The sequence below is a fragment of the Chiloscyllium plagiosum genome, unplaced genomic scaffold, assembly GCF_037043375.1.
Source record: "Chiloscyllium plagiosum isolate Xiang-an unplaced genomic scaffold, Cpla_swu_hap1 HiC_scaffold_45, whole genome shotgun sequence".
In the NCBI taxonomy this organism is placed as follows: domain Eukaryota; kingdom Metazoa; phylum Chordata; class Chondrichthyes; order Orectolobiformes; family Hemiscylliidae; genus Chiloscyllium; species Chiloscyllium plagiosum.
In genome coordinates this window covers 58,842,077-58,859,895 of record NW_028270183.1, presented here as the reverse complement: position 1 = coordinate 58,859,895, position 17,819 = coordinate 58,842,077, and positions in this window count along the sequence as shown.

Here is a 17,819-nt window from a genome sequence, read left to right as displayed (position 1 = left end):
GTGGCGTATTATTCCAGGTGAAACTCTGCAAATGGAGCTGATGTCTTGAAATAACTGCCGAGAGAAGCTATATCCTAATGAGTAGGAATTGAATCGTCACTTGGAGACACAACACCTACTTTAAAGATTTGACCACATTCACATGATGTTATGTATATTTCGTACATTCTTAACTCCACCCAAGAATTGCACCAAGAAGACTCTGTCCTTTTGTGTTGTTAACCCTCTGTACTTCTCTGCAGCACGCCATTGAAGATGAAATATGCTCAGAACAAAATTCAATTCAATACAATATTCAAACGGTCCTATGTGATTTTTTTTTGATTATTGCAATAACCTTTGTGAGTTTGTAACAAACTGTGTAGCATGAAACCAGTTCAACATCTATTTTCCCGGAATTTAACGCAGTGCACATGGGAAACGTTATCTACCTACTGAAAAATCGCCTTTGGCTCTCTCTCCACACATGTCTCTACACGTTTTAGATACTTGCAGTATGTTTGTTGATCAAGGATTCATTATCCAGAAAAGGTCGTTTCTCAATCCACAATCTCGGGTATTTTCCCATACACTTGGCTTTGCTCACTATCACCTTCTATCCGCACCCCTAAACACGATGACAAATTGAAGCTGCTCCATGTGAGGCTCAAACTTAAACCTTCGGGACAGCACTGCCCACTATACTGGAACAGAGATATTGTGCACTGGTCACCTGCAGCACAGGAGCAACACATTAATGCTTACCTCCACATTCCTGGTTGTACCTTAACGTTTGAGAAACCGAGTTTCTCTGATTCCATGGCTAGTAACGGGGATAAGACGATCATCTTGACCATTGGTTCTGACCCCGAGTGAGGTAAGTAGTGAGCTACTCATTGCAAAGATGGGTAGATTGTTGAAATATACAATTTCAACATTTGCCTTCACTAACCAATGAACATTTTATTATGTTTATCATCTGTAGAAATCTTAAACTCTTCATCTTTAACAGACTCAATGACAGATCCCTATTGTGTCTCTGGCATCAACTTCCAAAGTGTAAACCCCCTCTGAATTCTTCCAAAACAGTCTGCTGTTTGGGAATTTTTTCTGTTGTGGGAAATGCACTTCCCCGTGTATCAACTGTTGCTCCCAGCATGCGCTCTGGCACTGCACTCATTTTCCTTCTGACACTTGCTCACTCTGTTGCTGTGATCATACAGTGACTTGGTGTCGCACGGCACAGGAAAATGATACAGATCAAAGTTTTTGCATTGTTGAATTCAATTGTCAGTTTAGCCTAATTTAGGATTTTGAAATTGTCTGTCCTGTACACAAGTGCGTGTCAAAAATATCTGAGCAGAAGAAAGGTGTTCCGAATAATGACATTGAGCACTATGCACTCTCGTCCAGTCTGGAAAACAATTCCTCACAGGCAATTTAATAGACAATAGGTGCAGGAGTAGGCCATTCTGCCCTTCGATTCAGCACTACCATTCATTATGATTATGGCTGATCATCCTCATTCAGTATCCTGTTCTTGCCTTATCCCCATAACCCTGGAGTCCACTATCCTTATGAGCTCTATCCAACTCTTTCTTGAAAGAACACACCTGCTTTCTCGGGTTCTTCATTCCGTTGACTTCAAATCTTCACAGAATTCAACAGACCTTGTTACATAGTCTTTTCTTCATTTTTGTTCAGACCACTGTGAGCAGAGTGTCACAGTGGGAATGCGCTTGCCCCACAACCCAGAGGTCAGACCATAGTCTTAGAACCGTACTGTACTATTTATCATTTCACCAAGACCCTTAATCCGACAATGACGACCGTGTGGGAATGCAGGCCATTCGGCCCTTCCAGTCGACACCATCACTCCGAAGCACTTCCTATCAGACGCACACTCCATGCCTATTCCGTTCCCCTTCATTTCCCATGGCTGATCCCAGTTACCTGCACACCTTCAGACTGTGGGAGGAAACAAGCAAAGAGAGAATGTGCAAACTGCACACAGTCACACGAGTTTGGGATCGAATCCATGTCTCTTGTGCAGCGAGACAGAAGCGAATCAGGATAAACAACAAATGCTGTCCTAACCAGCGACATCCACACCCTGTAGGTGTATCGGGAAGAATAAAGACATATTTACAACATAGACATCGGGACTTGCGTCTGCGTGGACATGATTTGAACCATATCGTTCACCCTGTGTAGATACAAGGACACCGATATCACAGAGAAACCAGGGCAATGCGGGATTGAATTACCTGCTGAAGTGGAAACTGATCCACTCAGTCAAACTGGGGACAGACTATTCAACAGTCCCGTGTGTGGGACGGGCACAATGAGCAGAAGAACCTCCAGATTTACCAGCAAGATTACATATCCCAGAAGTAGATCAATTAAACTGTCAACGCTACTGTTAATCCAAACCAGCTGTCAGTTTCATAGCGTCAAAGTCATAGACTCACACAACATGAAAACAGGCCTTTCAGTCCTACAAGCTCATAAAAACATAATGCCAAACTAAACGAGTCGCATCTGACGGCTCTTGTAACTGCTGAGGGTTAATAATGCCATTGTGATATTATTACTGCATTGTTAATATGAATGTCCAGATATAACTCTGTGGACACGGGTTCAAATCCTGGCATGGCAGATGCTGGAATTTTATTTCAATAAATACCTAGAGTTGCAGAGTCTAATGATGACGTTGAATCAGTTGTTGTAGATCTGATCCATTAATGCCTGATAGGGAAGGAAACTGCCATACTTATCTGGTCTGGCTGGAATGTGACGCCAGATCAATAATATCGTGGTTGATTCTGAACTTCCCTCTAGGCAATACAAAATGGATTTGGCATGAATGAATAGCTTTTGTTAATCCCACTGAAAATTTCTAATTAATTTATTGATCCAAATATCCTGTAAATATTGTAAATATACTTTCATTCACCACTGCCTCAGGAAGTGAATTGCACACATCAACCATCCTCTGTTAAAAAAAGCCTCTCATGTCTTATTTTAAATCCCGCTTTTCACTTTAAACATTTGCCCTCTCGTCTTGAAGTGCCCCTCCTCGGAGAAAAGACAGTTTAACTCTAGCCGGACTCTCAATAATTTATAAATTTCTATCAGGTCGCCTTTCAACCTCCAGTGCTCGAGTGAAAATATTCTCAGCCTATCCAGCCTTTCGTTATAACTCAAACCTTCCCCACGAGCCAAACGCTGGTATAACTGTTCTAAACCTACTCCAGCTGAATAATTTCCTTGCTATTACTGGGCGGCAAAAACTGGACATAGTATTCCAGAAGAGGCCTTACACAATGTCCTATTCAACTTCAACATAACATACCAACTCCTACGGTAAATGGACTGAGCAACGAAGGCAAAATGACGATTTTTAACCATTCTGTCAATTTATGAAGCAAACTAAAAAGAATTATGAACTTGCATTCCTGGCCTCCGTGTTCCACAACACGATGCAACGCCCAATCACTAATTGTATAAGCCCTACTCTTATTTGATGTAGCAAAATGCAATACCTTCCATTTATCCAGATTGAACTCCATGTGACATTTTTCAGCCCAAAGACGCATTGGATTAAGATCCTTCTGGAATCTGAGATCACCTTCTTACAGTCTCCAATTCTGCTGTCTTCTGCAAGCTTATGAACCATGGCTTCTAAGAGTTCCATTGATTTCTCATATAGGGGAATAATTCATACTTATTTGTCGTGGCCATCATTTAGCAGTTTGCAAATCTTGTAACAATTAGTCATGTAGTTAACCATGAGGAAGACAGCCGTAGACTGCAGGGAGATTGGAAACAATTAGCAAGAAAATGTACTGAAAGGAATTCAATCCAGTGAAGTGGGTGATAATGAATTTGGGGAGGAACAATGATAAACGTGTGAACACTGAGTGGTTTACAGTAATAAAAGAGAAATTGGAGTAGGCATTCACGAATTTTTGAAGGTGATTGTACAAGGGATCAAGTGGTCTCGCGGGGTAAGAGATACTTTCCGTTCTTGACCGCAGGTGGGAATATAAGAGCAGGGAAATGACGCTGGAACTTTAGCGACTGCCTGTTCAAAGAAGAGTCAGAGGACCGGCCACAAGTCTAGTCATTGCAGCAATCATTTTTTTTTCAGAGACATGATAAAATAGAAGATGGAGGGCAGAAATAGACCATTTGGCCCATCAAGTCTGGATCAGCACTCAATCAGATCTTTGCTGACAATGCTCCAAGTCAGGCTGGCACGTTCCTTGGCGGGGAACTTGCAGATGGAGGTCATTCGATGCATAAGTCCATAAGACAATAGAGCAGAAATTAAACCATTCAGCGCAGTGAGTATGCTCTGCCATTAAATCATGGTAGATATCTTTCTAAACCCAGTTCTCAAGCTTTCGCCCCATAAACCTTGATCCCTTTGAAAACCACGCTGCTACATATCTCAGTCTGACATGTAATCAAAGACCTAGCTTCCACAGCCTTATCTGGCAATGAATCCCATACATTCACCACTCTGTGGCTGAATTAGTATCTCTTAGTAGTGCTCTCAAATGTCTTCCCTTTTCTCCAAGGCTGTGCCTTTGCATTCTAGTCTCTACTAAAAATGTAAACACCTTCCCAGCATCCACTCTATCCAGGATATTCACGATTCTATAAGTACCAATTAGATTTCCCCTTATCCTTCTAAACATCGTCGAGTATAGACCCAGATTCCTCAAACGTTCCTTATGTGTCAAGCTTTTTATTCCTGGGACCATAATCGTGAATCACCTCTGAACACACTCCAGGACCAGTGCATCCTTCCTAAAATTTGAGGACCAAACGTGCGCACAGTAATCCAGATGTGGTCTGAACAGACCCTTATAGAGTCTCAGAAGTGCATCCCTGCTTTTATATTCAAATTTTCCCCAAAAAATGTCATCATTGCAATTGTCTTCCAAACTACAGATTCAACCTACAAGTTCATCTTGAGAGAATCCTGGGCTAAAACTCTCAAGCATTTTTTCACACCAGAGATGTGAACTTTCGCCCCATTTAGACAATAGTCCGTATCTTTATTCTTCCTACCAAAGTGCATCACCTCACACTTCCCACAGTTTGCTCCATCTGCCATTTATTTTCCGACGCTCCCTACATGTCCATATCCTTCTGCAGTATCCCCGCCTCCTCAATACGACCTGTCCTTCTACCTTTGCATTGTCTGCAAATTGACACGCGTTACACTCAGATACTTTATCTAGATCGCTAATGGAGAAAATGAAAAGTTTTGGTCACAATATAGCCTTGAGGAAGGCCAGTTGTCACCAGCTGTCATCCTGAGAAGGATCCTTTTGTTCCCAATCACTGCTTTGTGTCCTGCAAACGCACCTTGCCTCTGACACCATGGGCTCTTATCTTATTCAGTAGCCTCCTGTGCGGCAAATATCAAAGGCCTTCATAATGTCCAGACACATAATATCCAATGGCTCTCCTTGGTCTACCTTCCTCGTTATTTCCTCAAAGAGGAATTCTTGCAGATTTGTCAAGCATGGCCTCCCCTTGTTGAACCCATGCTGACTTTGCCTTATTTTAACATGCACTTCCAAGTATTCAGAAATTTCTTCCAACGCAATGGATTCCAGGGCTTTATCCACAACCAAGATTCGGCTGATTGGTCTGTAATTTGCAGCTTCAGTGTTGTTTCTTTTCAAAATAGGTTATCACGTTTGTGATTTTTCAGCCCTGCAGCACCCTTCCTGATTCTACCGAGTCCTGAAAGCTCTCCACTAACGTATCCACTATTTCTTCAGTTTTCTACCTTAGATCTCTGCAGGGCATTCCATCTGATCCAGATGATTTATCCAACTTCAGGCCATTCAGTGTTTCTTGCACATTCTCAGTGATGGCCACTAGACTCACATCTGTTCCCCAATTCTCTTGCATGTTTGGGTATAACTCATGTCTTCCACTGTGAAGACCGGCACAATATAATTTTTTTCAGTTCCTCAACCATTTCCTTGTTCCCCACTCTTATCTGTCAAGTGTCATTTTCCAGTGGCCCATTGTCCACTTCTATCTCTGTTTTGCGTTTATTTGAATAAAGAAACAACTACAGTCTTTCTTTATATTAGTAGTTAGCTTACATTTAATCTTCTCCCTCCTCATTTGTTTTGTTGTTGCCCTTTGTGGGTCTTTGTGAGCTTCCCAATCCTCTGATTATCCACTGCCCTTCGTTCTATTATATGTTTTCTCTTTTGCTTTTATGCTATCAATGACTTCCTCAGTCAGTCATGGTTGCCTCATCCACCATGCACCATACCTCATTTTTCACAGGATGTATCTCGGATGTGTCTGCTGAATTACGCTCAGACAGTCCTGCCATTGCATTTCCACTTTCCTGATTTCTTGCTAGTCTCCTCTCCCCACCAATTTCATGCAACCCCCCCACTCCCTCATGCCTCTGTAATAGCCTTTATACAACTTTAGTACCGTTACCTCTGATTGAATATTCTCCCTCTCAAATTGCAGAGTAAATTCAATCATATTATCATCACTACTTCCTAAGGGTTCCTTCATCTTCAGCTCCCTTGTCACGTCTGCCTCATTGCACATCTCTAAATCCAGTATTGCCTGTTCCCTACCTGGCTCCACCACAAGCTGCTCCGAAAATCCATTTCGTCGACATTCCACAATTAAATTGAATTGAATTTATTGTCACTTGTACTGAGGCACAGTGAAAAGCTTTACCTTGCGATCAATACAAGCAGATCGCAGTGTTAAGTAGCAAATATGTATCAATAATAAGCAAACATATAATAGGTTGGCCTTTGTGTTTGTGCCTAGTTCACCACTCGCTGTAACCGTCTCCGATCTTGAATGGTACAGATGCCATACCAGGTAGTGATACATCCAGACATAAAGCTCTCAATTGCACACCTATAAAAGTTGGCTAATGAATTTACAGTGGTGATTCAAGTGAACATCGATTTTTTAAAAAAATTTCGACCACCTCTAGCGAGATGCCATCATCAGACTTATATCCCTCTCCAGTCCCTGTCCACCAAGCACAGGGACCATTCCCGACAGGAAACTCTTTGCACTGTGTTTTCACTCTCAACACCTCTCCCAACACGCCCCATGTAGTCTTCCCCCTGCATATCTGCTTTTGTGACACATAAATGCATCGAACCTAAAAACCCGAGCAGGAGTATGCTGCCCGACCCTTCAAGCCTACTCCGCCATTCAATGACATCATTGCTGATATTTCTAAAGACTCAAATCCGTTTACACGCCCTTTTTTCCATTATTGTTGAAAAGAAGTATCGCTCTTTGCTTAAAAAATAGTGAACTAGCGTCAACTTCTTCGCTGGGCAAGGTATTCCATATTTGAACATCCGTCTGTGTGAAGAAGGTCCTTCTGAACTCAGTCCTAAATCTGCTCCCTCTAATCCTGTGGCTATGCCCTTTTGCCCGAGTTTCACCCACAAGTGGAAGCATCCTTTATAATTCTCTCTCATCTATTCCGTTCAATGTTTCATGTTTCAGTAAGACTCGCCCCTCATTTTTCTAAATTCCAAAGAAAATAATCCTAATCTACGCAGTCTCTCTTCAGAAGCCAACCCCCTCAACTCCGGAATCAACTTAGTGAACCTCCTCTGCACCCCTCCCCCAACCATTCCCGTACATCCAGTCTCAAGTAAGGGGACCAAAAGTGCACACTGTAAACCAAGGATAGCCTCACCAGCACCTTGTACAGCTGCAACATAATATCTCTGCTTGAACCGTCATGAACCTACGTTACATCTGTCTAATTTCTATCGAGATGTCCTGTTATTTCTTCCTTGATAATGCACTCAAGCATCATCCCACTGCAGTAATTAAGCTAACTGATCAATAATTCCCAATATTTTATCCACCTCCCTTTTTAAACAGTGGTGTCACACCAGCTGTTTTCCAATCTGCTGGCACTGCCACGCATCTAGTGAATTTGAAAATTGCCACTAGTGCATTTGCTGTTTCTCCCGCCATCTCATTCAATACCCTGAGATGCATTCCCTCACGGCCAGGAGACTTGTCCACCCTCAGCTCCATGAGCTTGCCTAACACTACCTCTTCCGTCATCATGTTTGTTTCCAGGTCTTCACCTACATTTCTCTCTTTGTCACTTACTGGCATGTTAATCGCATCCTCCACTGTGAAGACTGACACAAAGTACCTGTTCAATGCCTCGACCATTTCATCACATCGCGTACGTAAATGTGCCTTTCTCACCCACAAAAGGACCAACCTTTACTTTAGCCACCTTTTTTCGTTTTATATTTTTATAGAAACATTTGCTATCCGTCTTTGTAATCTTTGCTAGTTATTTTTCCTCATGTTTATCTTTAATGTTTTCCCACCTTTTTAGTTTCATGCTGTTCTTGGCCACTTGGTATGCCTTCTCTTTCGCTTTGATCGCCTCCCTTATTTCCTAAGACATGCAGGGCAGATTACCCCTTTTCTTGCAGTCCTTCCTTTTCACAGGAATATACTTTTGCTGAGCACTAGTACAAAAAAATCTTTTTTGGAAGTCCTCCACTGCTCGCTATCTGTTCCACCAAATAACCTTTGTCTACTTTAGCCAGGTGCTCTCTCGTTGTATTGTTGTGCCCCTTGTCCATGCACAGGACCCTGGTATTGGATTTTATCTTCACACTCCCCATCTGAATTCTAAGTTCTGCTATACTGTGATTACTCGTTCCAAGAGTGCCATACTGTGATCCCTAACTATGAGATTATTAATTATTTCTGTTCCATTACACAGGAACAGATCGAGGATTGCTTTCTCTCTCGTTGGTTCCATTTCATACTGTTAAGAAGACAATCACGGGTACACTCAAAGAACTCCTCCTCAAATATACTGTGACTGAGGTGCTTCGACCAAGCTACATGCAAATTAAAATCCATAATGATAATAGCCGACCCATGTTTACAGGTATTGCTTATTTCTTTGTTTATTGCATTCACCAATGTGATGTTATTATTTGCTGGCCTATCAGTGACTTTTTCTTCATAGAATTTCTAGTTACCACGCAAATTAATTCAAACTCATTCTCCATCCAACTTATAGTGTCTCTTCACACTACCCTGATGTCGGCCTTGTATAACAGAGAGACTCCAACTTTTTTTTAACACTGCTGTCTCACCTTCCCAGTAATCTAGTACTCCTAGATATTTAACTCGCAGTCGTGGCCATCCTTTTTCCGTGTCTCTCTAATGTCTATTAAAACATTTTCATTCGTGTTGATTTGTGCCATTAGCTCTTCAACCATGTTACAAATGCGACGAGCATTCAGGTGAAGTGCGTTTTTGTTAGGTTTCTTGTCCTCATGATTTCTCTAATAATATCTCCTTTTGCTTCTTGTCTCTCGTCACCTGTCATTGACGTCTTCTCTACTCTGTTTCCAGTGGCGCAACACACCTTCCAAGTGAAGCAACACATGAACTGCACTTCACACAATCCACTCTACTGCAGTCACTGCTAGCAATGTGGTTTCCACTATTTTGGGAAATGAAGTTTGGACTGGGTGACCACACTGCAGAACATCCAAGTTCTGTCTTCAAGAAGAGTTACAGCGAACCTCAGCGCATGCTGGAAGCACACCACCTCAGTTTCTATTTGGGGATTCTGCAGCCTTTTAGGCCCCATATCAATTTAATTTTTTTTAGGGCCTGAATTCTCCCATGTCCTATCCCCCATCCCACACGCCAGGGCTTGTTGTCACGTAGCCTGCCATAACACATTACATATGGTTCGCTACTAGTAGTCTCCATTAACAACTATTCACCCTGCTCGCCAGATCATCATCCACTCCTTTGTCCAACTGTTCTTCTCTCTATTTGAACTCTATCCCGATCTATCGTTTCCTCCTTTCCCTCTTCCAACCCCCACTATATCTTCTGCAGATAGACTAACATTTTCCAAGCTATCGTCAGTTCTGCGGAATGGTCACTGGAATCGAAATGTTAACTCTGATTTCTTTTTTTAGATGCTGCTAAACCTGCTGAGTTTTTCCAGCACCACCTGGTTTTGGTCTGGTTAGAGTCGGATACTGTGAATGTTCGAGGAAGAATGACAGTGCATGACCTGGTAGAAGATTGATACTGTGCTTGTGCAATGATCCCCTGCACAGAAGACAGAACTGTGTTCCTGTTGAAAAATTCTCTTGTGGATAGTTCCCATTACAAGGTGAGCCATCGGCATCAACTTCTTAGGTCAATGAAGACAACAATCATTTCTGCCGCAGTTCTCTCCTGGATGTGATGAACAGCAGAGAGACAAACATCCCTCATTTCAGATGTGAACGGATTTGAGTCCACGCAGGAGGTGTAATCAAGTGACTGTTTATTTTACAGATAGAGAACACTCAAACGCTTTCTCACTGTAACAATGTGCCGTTGGGTATCAGCGATAAAGGGTTTATAGGCGCAAAGGTTGAAAACTGCGTCTTCCAGTTAAAATACGTGAATGTGTTCCCTCCAGTGGAACAGTGCAGTTCTGTATAGTTGTAAACAGGATAACTGGATGAATCACTTTACACATTCAGCTCGCGAACAGTCCTGTTGTGGGAATACATCTGTATAGAATGCAGGAAGATGCACTGAGAGGTTCTTGATCAGTTTCATTCTAGAGACTGAGACAATACTGGAGGTTTGAGAGTCTTAAACGTGGACAAATCCCCAGCTCAGGGTGAAGTTGTATCTCACGTTGCTCTGTGAGAAAAAGGAGCAATTTAAGGGGTTCGGACCAATGTTTCCCATTCTCTTTGGACAAAGGGGAGTTGGTCGAGGACTACGGGACTACTGATGAGGTTCCACTCTTTAACAGGACAGATAGAAACAAAGCAGGGAATTACAGCCAAGTGAGTCTCACAGGATTGGTCGGGAAACTTTTGTAGAAATCTCTAAAGGAGAGAATTAATTGCGACTTGTCCAGGCAAGATTTGATGAAGGAATGAGCATGGTTTTGTTCGAAGAGGTGATGTCTAACAGATCTGATTAAATGTTTTGAGGGAGTGATCAGATTTTTAAATGAGGGGAGTGAAAATAATGTACTGTATATGGGTTTCAGCGAGATTCCACACGGGAAACTGATAACAGGGTAAAAACATAAGCAATTCACGATCACGTGGTGTCAGAGAAATTCATTCCAATGGATCAGAGACCAGATACGAAGCTGGCAAATTGACATTGTGGAAAAGAAATTTACCAGGCTGACACAGAATTGATTCTCCGCACAGATTGCCAGAATATTCTCCCATAAGTAGTGGGTGCAGACAGATTTCATATGGGTACATCACAAAGGTGATAATTGTAAAGCAGTAACAGTACAGTGGTGAAAATTGTATAGAGATTAAAACAAGAATAAACTGAATGGAATTTAAACAAACGTCTGGCAGTAATAATTCATTTGTAATTGATACTGGATATTCCAGCCATCTCCTTGAATAGGTGAGAATGTCTTCTCGAGTATTTCCTGTCTGCACCAGTATATGTAAACGTTCATTTTCCTGGCTTTCAGTTCTGTCCATTGTGCTCCTCCTGGGAGCAAAGTCTTCCGGGGTCTCTCAGTCTGCCTCTTTGTTTATGCGCCTTCGGTTTACATGGGAAACGAACTTATGCTTAGGGTATTAGGACTGAAGAGGTGATCGAGGCTAGCAGCTTACTGTGAAAGCTGTTTGAGAAGTGTATTATTTGTCCTGGGAGTAGATTAGAATATCTGGATTCTATATCCGCCTGTTTGGCCAAAACTGAGACATTGTGGCTGTGTTCTGTGTGTGTTGGCAGGCATGATTTCTATGTTTTGCCGACATGCTTCTGAGTTTTTATGTGGTTCTGCTGTGGGTGGGTAGTGTAGTAGATTTTCTCCCAAAGTTCGCCCTTCTTTTGTTAAGAGCATTTTGAAGAAGTAGTCCGTGTCTGAATCTGACCGAGGGTAATTTGTGTCAAGGGAGGGAATCTCTCTCCAATGAACTTGTACAAGCAGGGTTGTGAGGAGGGCAGGTGTAACAGTGCTGTACAAAACCGGCAGTAGCTCATACGGAGGCCCATAACCAGGATAATGGTACCCACAACCGCAATACGGGATATTAGTTCCTCCAGCAGTTCAGTGTCCCGTGAGCCAAGCCAGGAGGTTGCCAAGATCCACAGGTCCCAGTGGGACTCCGGTTCATTTGGACCAGCAGCAGCCTGTGGAAAGCGGTGTGTCACGCCCGTTATATTTTCGCTGGGGTCAGGGATGTAGGTACAGCAGTCTGTGCCAATGAAGACGCTAGTGCCCCTTTTGTGGCCAGCTTGTATTCCGGGGCCATTCTGTTTTGTAGGGCGACAGTACGAATGGTGACAACCTCTACATTCAGCTGGGTAAGCACTTCAGCCGTAGCATGTTATCTCCTCTAGCGTGCTGGCCAGCTGATGTGCCTCTATGTCGAGGCGCAGGGTTTCGTAAGTGGACACAAAAACGGTGGGGGGGGGGGGGGGTGGTCTATCTCGTCTAGGGCAGTGAGGGTGCGTTTTCTGTGGGAATAAGCTTCTGGAAGGGAGACGGCTTGGAGTGGTAATGGAGTGGTACCACATACCACGTGCCAGCCCATTACAACGCCAGCCGGGGTAAGCTTGTGTCATAATAAAATAAGTGTCACTCTATGTTTTTAGGTGGTGGGTTTGGGTTCCTGTCCAAAAATTATTGAAAATGGAATTGTGGGCAAACATGTTGTGGCCACGTAAATCCAGGATGCTACACTCTGCTACAGACCAGAGTGCTGCAGGGGTCAAGAGCAGTGTGTTAGTGCATCAGTTCCACACAGCCACCCATGCGGATGGCAGGCATCCCGTTAGAGGTGTCAGTGATGGTCAAGGTTGGGTGTTCATGTAAGAGGTTCTGGGCTGCGTAGAACCATCCTGTGAATCTGTCTAGGTGGTATCCTGCGGATTTCCAGTAGTCTGAGCTATTAGCCACATGAATGACCGGTCAGGTTAGTAGACTGAGCATTGTGACCTCTGGGACCTGTCCAATTTCAGCCACAATTCTGCCATCTCTGTGGTATTAAAAGGGACTGCGCCATGGGGAATTCCCCCTTGGGAATGTTCAAGGATACGGGCACAGACCCAGCAGCTGGTCTGGTTTACCTTTGGGCACAAATGTGGGTCATGTCAAAGAAAATGCTCACCCACGGCTCACGATGGATTAAGTGCCCTGTTCAGTGTGCCCTGTTACTGATCAGTGGTGGTGTGCAGGTCAGACCAAGAGTGATGATCCCAATGGGTGCAGCGAGCAGCCGGATCCCTCTATGGTGTCTGGAACTGTATCCTGTTCTGCTTGGTTGTACTTCTGTGGGGGCGGAGCCCTCTTTCACTGGGTCGCATTCTGGTCTCCCTTGGAGCGTGACAGCCGTCATGGTCGTGAGACAGACCAAGAGTGGTCCTTTCCATCTTGGGGAGAGAGAATCTTTCGGCAGGGACTGTCTCATTATATAGTGCCCAGTTTAAACGGGTGAAGTGGTTCCTGCAGTGGTGTGGACACGACAGCGTTACTTTTGTTTGCTTTTTTTGTACCCCCACACTATTGTCTAACTGCAGTAGTGCTTATTTTTTCCTCAGCACCCATGTTGTGTGTGTGCAGGTTTGAGACACAGTGAAAGACACAAGGTGCACGAATCTTTATTCAGTTTCCACCAGCAGGAAGATAAGCAGCACTCAAGTTCATCGCAGCTTTTAGCAAATCTTGGTTTACAGTGATCCTTCTACTAATGGCTTGAACGTAATCTAAGCGTGTTTCCTGTGTTAAGATTAGCGCTGTGTCATTGGCTAGTTTTGGGTGTCCGGTGGCTGTGGGCATGGATCATTCCATTAGCACTTCAAATTGTGTTATATCCGTCATTTGGTTTCCCTGTCCACTTACTGTGTGAAGCACCAGTAGCTGGCTGTCAGGCCAAACCAGTCCTGTGTCCAGAGTGATTTTGGGGATTGTGGTTTTGAGGGTGCTGTTGATTCTCTCCACAATTCCTGATGACTGGGGGGTGGTACAGAATGTGGCATCTCCAGGGTATCCCAAGGGCGTCACAGTCAGCAGTAATGAGCTTTGCGGAGAATTAGGCACCATCCCCCGTATGTTTCTTTATGCCCTGGGATATAAAACTCATGTAATAACGTCCTGCAGGATACACATTACCACTGCCCAGGCGTCATTTTTTTTTAATGGGGAATGACTCTACCCATTTTAAAAACATGTCGACAATAACTCGGACAATTTTTTATTCCTCCTTCTGAGGCATGTGGGCAAGGTCAATTAACAGGTGGGTGAATGGACCATCTGGAACTGGCATGTAGTCACTTTTGGCCATCAGCTTCCCTGCATTTTTCGGTAGAAAGATGAGGCACTGTGACAGCAGAGCTTGGGCAGCTGCAGCGACTCACGCTGCATACCAAGAAAGGCTGACAGCATCTTGCCTGTGTGCCCGATTCCGTGTACCACCAGGGCCATTAAGAGCAGGTGGGCTTTCAGTTAAAAGATGCAGGGGTGGGTAAGGACCTGTGAGAACAGTGATTGTACGGCACCAATGCGGGCCCATGGGCCCTCTCTTCTGGCGTGGCGGCTTGCTGATCTGTTGGGACTGCATCGAGAGAGTCGGGTGACTCTGGCGGTTTCACCACCCTGGGGGTCTGCAGGGCAAAAGTGGCCAGGGGTAGTGCAGATTCCCGGGTGGTTGCATCAGCTGAGGCATTTGCTTGGGTGACGGGATCAGTGGCAGAGATATTGGCGTCACATTTTATAATTGTGACAGCGGCAGGTAGCAGGACTGCTTGTTGGATGTTGGCAATGAGTGCAGCATGTTGGAGTGGTCTCCCTGTTAAGCTGATGAACACCCTCTGTTTCTATATTGTGCGAAAGTCCTGAACGACTCCAAAGATACATCTGAAGTCTGTGTAGACATTGGCTGTGCTACCCTGTGCCAGGAGGCAGGCTCTGGTGAGACCAAAGAGCTCTGCCACCTGTGTGGACACCCCATCTGATAATGCAGCTGATTCGAGAGTGGTGAAGGGGTTGCAGATGGCATGTCCTGCTAATGTGTATTGGTCTGATGGCCGGAAGGAGAGCCGCTGGTGAAAAGAATCTGGTCCGGGTTTTCTCAGAGCAGTCAGGACACCTGCTGAACCAGTCAAAAGTGAGGACTGCGGATGCTGGAGATTAGAGTCAAGATGAGAGTAGTGCTGAAAAGCACAGCAGTTAAGACAGCATCCAAGAAGCAGGAAAATCAACGTTTCTGGCAGAACCCCTTTGTCAGGAATGCCAAACCAGGTCCAAGCAGTTGTGGTTGTCTGCAGAATCATGTTAGGTGAGCGGAATTCGGGTGGCGGGGTTCAAAGCTAGGGCGCGGTGTAGGGAAAGATATGCCTAGATCATAAAGCGACCTCATGAACAGTTCTCTGAGTTGTATTGCTGTTGAATTAAGCAGCAGGGAGAGTAACAGTGAAACCAAAACAATACACGGGTGATCTAGCACAATGGAGATGGCCTTATCCACTGTTACTGTGGCTGCTTCCACCGTGCACAAACATGCGTCATTCTCGTAACTAAGCATTATACAACGCAACAGGGCGACGGAGATCCCCATGAAGCTGTGTTAAAATGCCAGACGTGAACCCTTCTGACTTGGTTACATAAAGATAGAAGGCCTGTGAGTAATCTGGGACTCCAGAGCAGGAGTGAAGATCTGTTGTTGCTTCAGTTAGTGAATGCCCGTTGCATTTTGGGTGTCCACTTCACTCTGGCTGGCTGTTTCGGGGAAGCTGCCTCCCACAGAGATGCATCAATAGCACAATGGACAGGAATCCAGGGCCTGCAGTAGTTTACCAGCCCCAGAAACACTTGCAGCTGCCTGTTTGTGACAGTCGGGGGAATCTGGGTGATGACAGCTAATTGCTCCATGGATAGTGCTCTGAGGCCATAGGAAAGATTGCACCCCAGATATTAGACATTTTGCTGACACAACTACATTTTCTTGATAGACATCCTATGCACATCCTGTGCCAGACTGCGGAGCAAGGCCACCGTAAACTGCTTGCATGCAGTAGCGGAGGTGAAAGCCAATAGCAGGCCATCCGCAAATTGGAGGAAGGTGCTGTGGCCTGGTAGGTGAAGTGTGGACAGGGTGAGGAAAACTGCAGCAGCATATACTGTGGGGCTATCCGAATACCCTTAGGGAAAACCGGTCTATGTATTTTGGCAGCCGCCATATGTAAAAACATAAAGGTTCAGGGGGCAACTTAATGGAGAATGAGGCTGAGCAAAGGTCGATTACAAGAATATCAACTGGAGGAGGCGGGGATACTGGTCAGGATAGCATTTGTGTCCGGCACTACTGGGAAGCAGGGAACAACAATGACATTGATAGCCCTAAGATCTTGCACAAAGTGCCATTTTCATGGTCTTCCAAGCTTCGGGATAGGTAGGAAGGGAGCGTTACATGGGCTGGTTGTGGGCACGAGGATTCCTTGGTGAAAAGGTGATTCAATAACTGATTAGATTCCCAATACTGCTGCGGGTGATACAGGTGTTGTGTTGATGGCAGGATTGCTCCCTGTATGAGAGTAACTGTATGTGTTTGGAGGACAATAGCTGGCCTGCATGGTTCTATTGCTGTGCCCACAGTGATTATGGGAGATCAGCTCATAACAGTTGGCTCTCGGAGGAGGAGGCAGCGCCTGTGCCTTGTTTTGTAAAAGTAGCTTGTAGTAATGCGGGGGCACAGCGCACATAAAACTCGCCCTGTGCAATCAGTGTAAGCTCTACTAAGGGGTCTGTGTCTTGCCCAAAGCGTGTGAAATGTATTGTTGGTTGTGTGACACGCCCTATCATGGTTGTGAGATCTTTGAGGTGCCACGTATTCTTAATTATAAAGGGTTTTGCAGGCCTGTGTGGCCTCCTCTGCGCTGGGTTGCACATCTGTTGCAACACCCTATGGTCTGACTACGTATCTGCCAGTCATAGTTAGTGGGGAGTTGAGCTCTAGATGTGAGTCCATGAATGGAGGATATGTTGAAGCTGGTTCCGGGGGGTGGAAGATGGACAGTGAAATTGACAGACAAAACGGCCTGGCAGCAGCACCCACCAGAGAATGTGTGGAGGATGAAAGGGTAGTTGATATCGAGGAGCGGAGAGGGTCAGGAAAGGCGAGGGTAGGTTCTGGCTGGCACAACCAGGCACATGAGCCATATACTAATCTCACAACTAACAGCAGGGTAATTCCAATCTGCTCTTGCAAACATCCTGGAACCTTAGTGCACCGCCACTTCCCAGAAAGTGCTGAAAAGAGAGAAAGGAAGAACACAAAAAGAATGGGCCAAAAAATATGAATTTCACCAACCACATTTTCGATTAGATTACCTTTCCCTTCGGCCGTCTCAAGGACAGAAATGAAGGAAATGGGAGAAATTTAAGAACATATGACATCGAAATTCATTGGAATTATTTTCTCATTCGCCAAAACAGAAAATAATGGCGAGTCGAGTCACCGTAGAACTTTGTTTCACTACAGCGATGAAATAACAGTCTCTCTTCGGTTCCAGTGAAAACTCAACTTGTCTGGAACAAAACAGCAGCAGTAGAGATGCTTGAGCCTACGGTGTATCGTGTGGGCGGCGAACACGATCATGACAACATGGACACCGATCCCTTTGAGAGAGTCTGCACTCTCCCACGCCGCAGTTAATTCTTCAAGTAGAAAACCCACCAGTTCTGGGGTTTTTTTGTTTGCTTTGAACACGGCAGTTAAACACGCTGCAGCTTTGCTGTTGACCCACAGAAA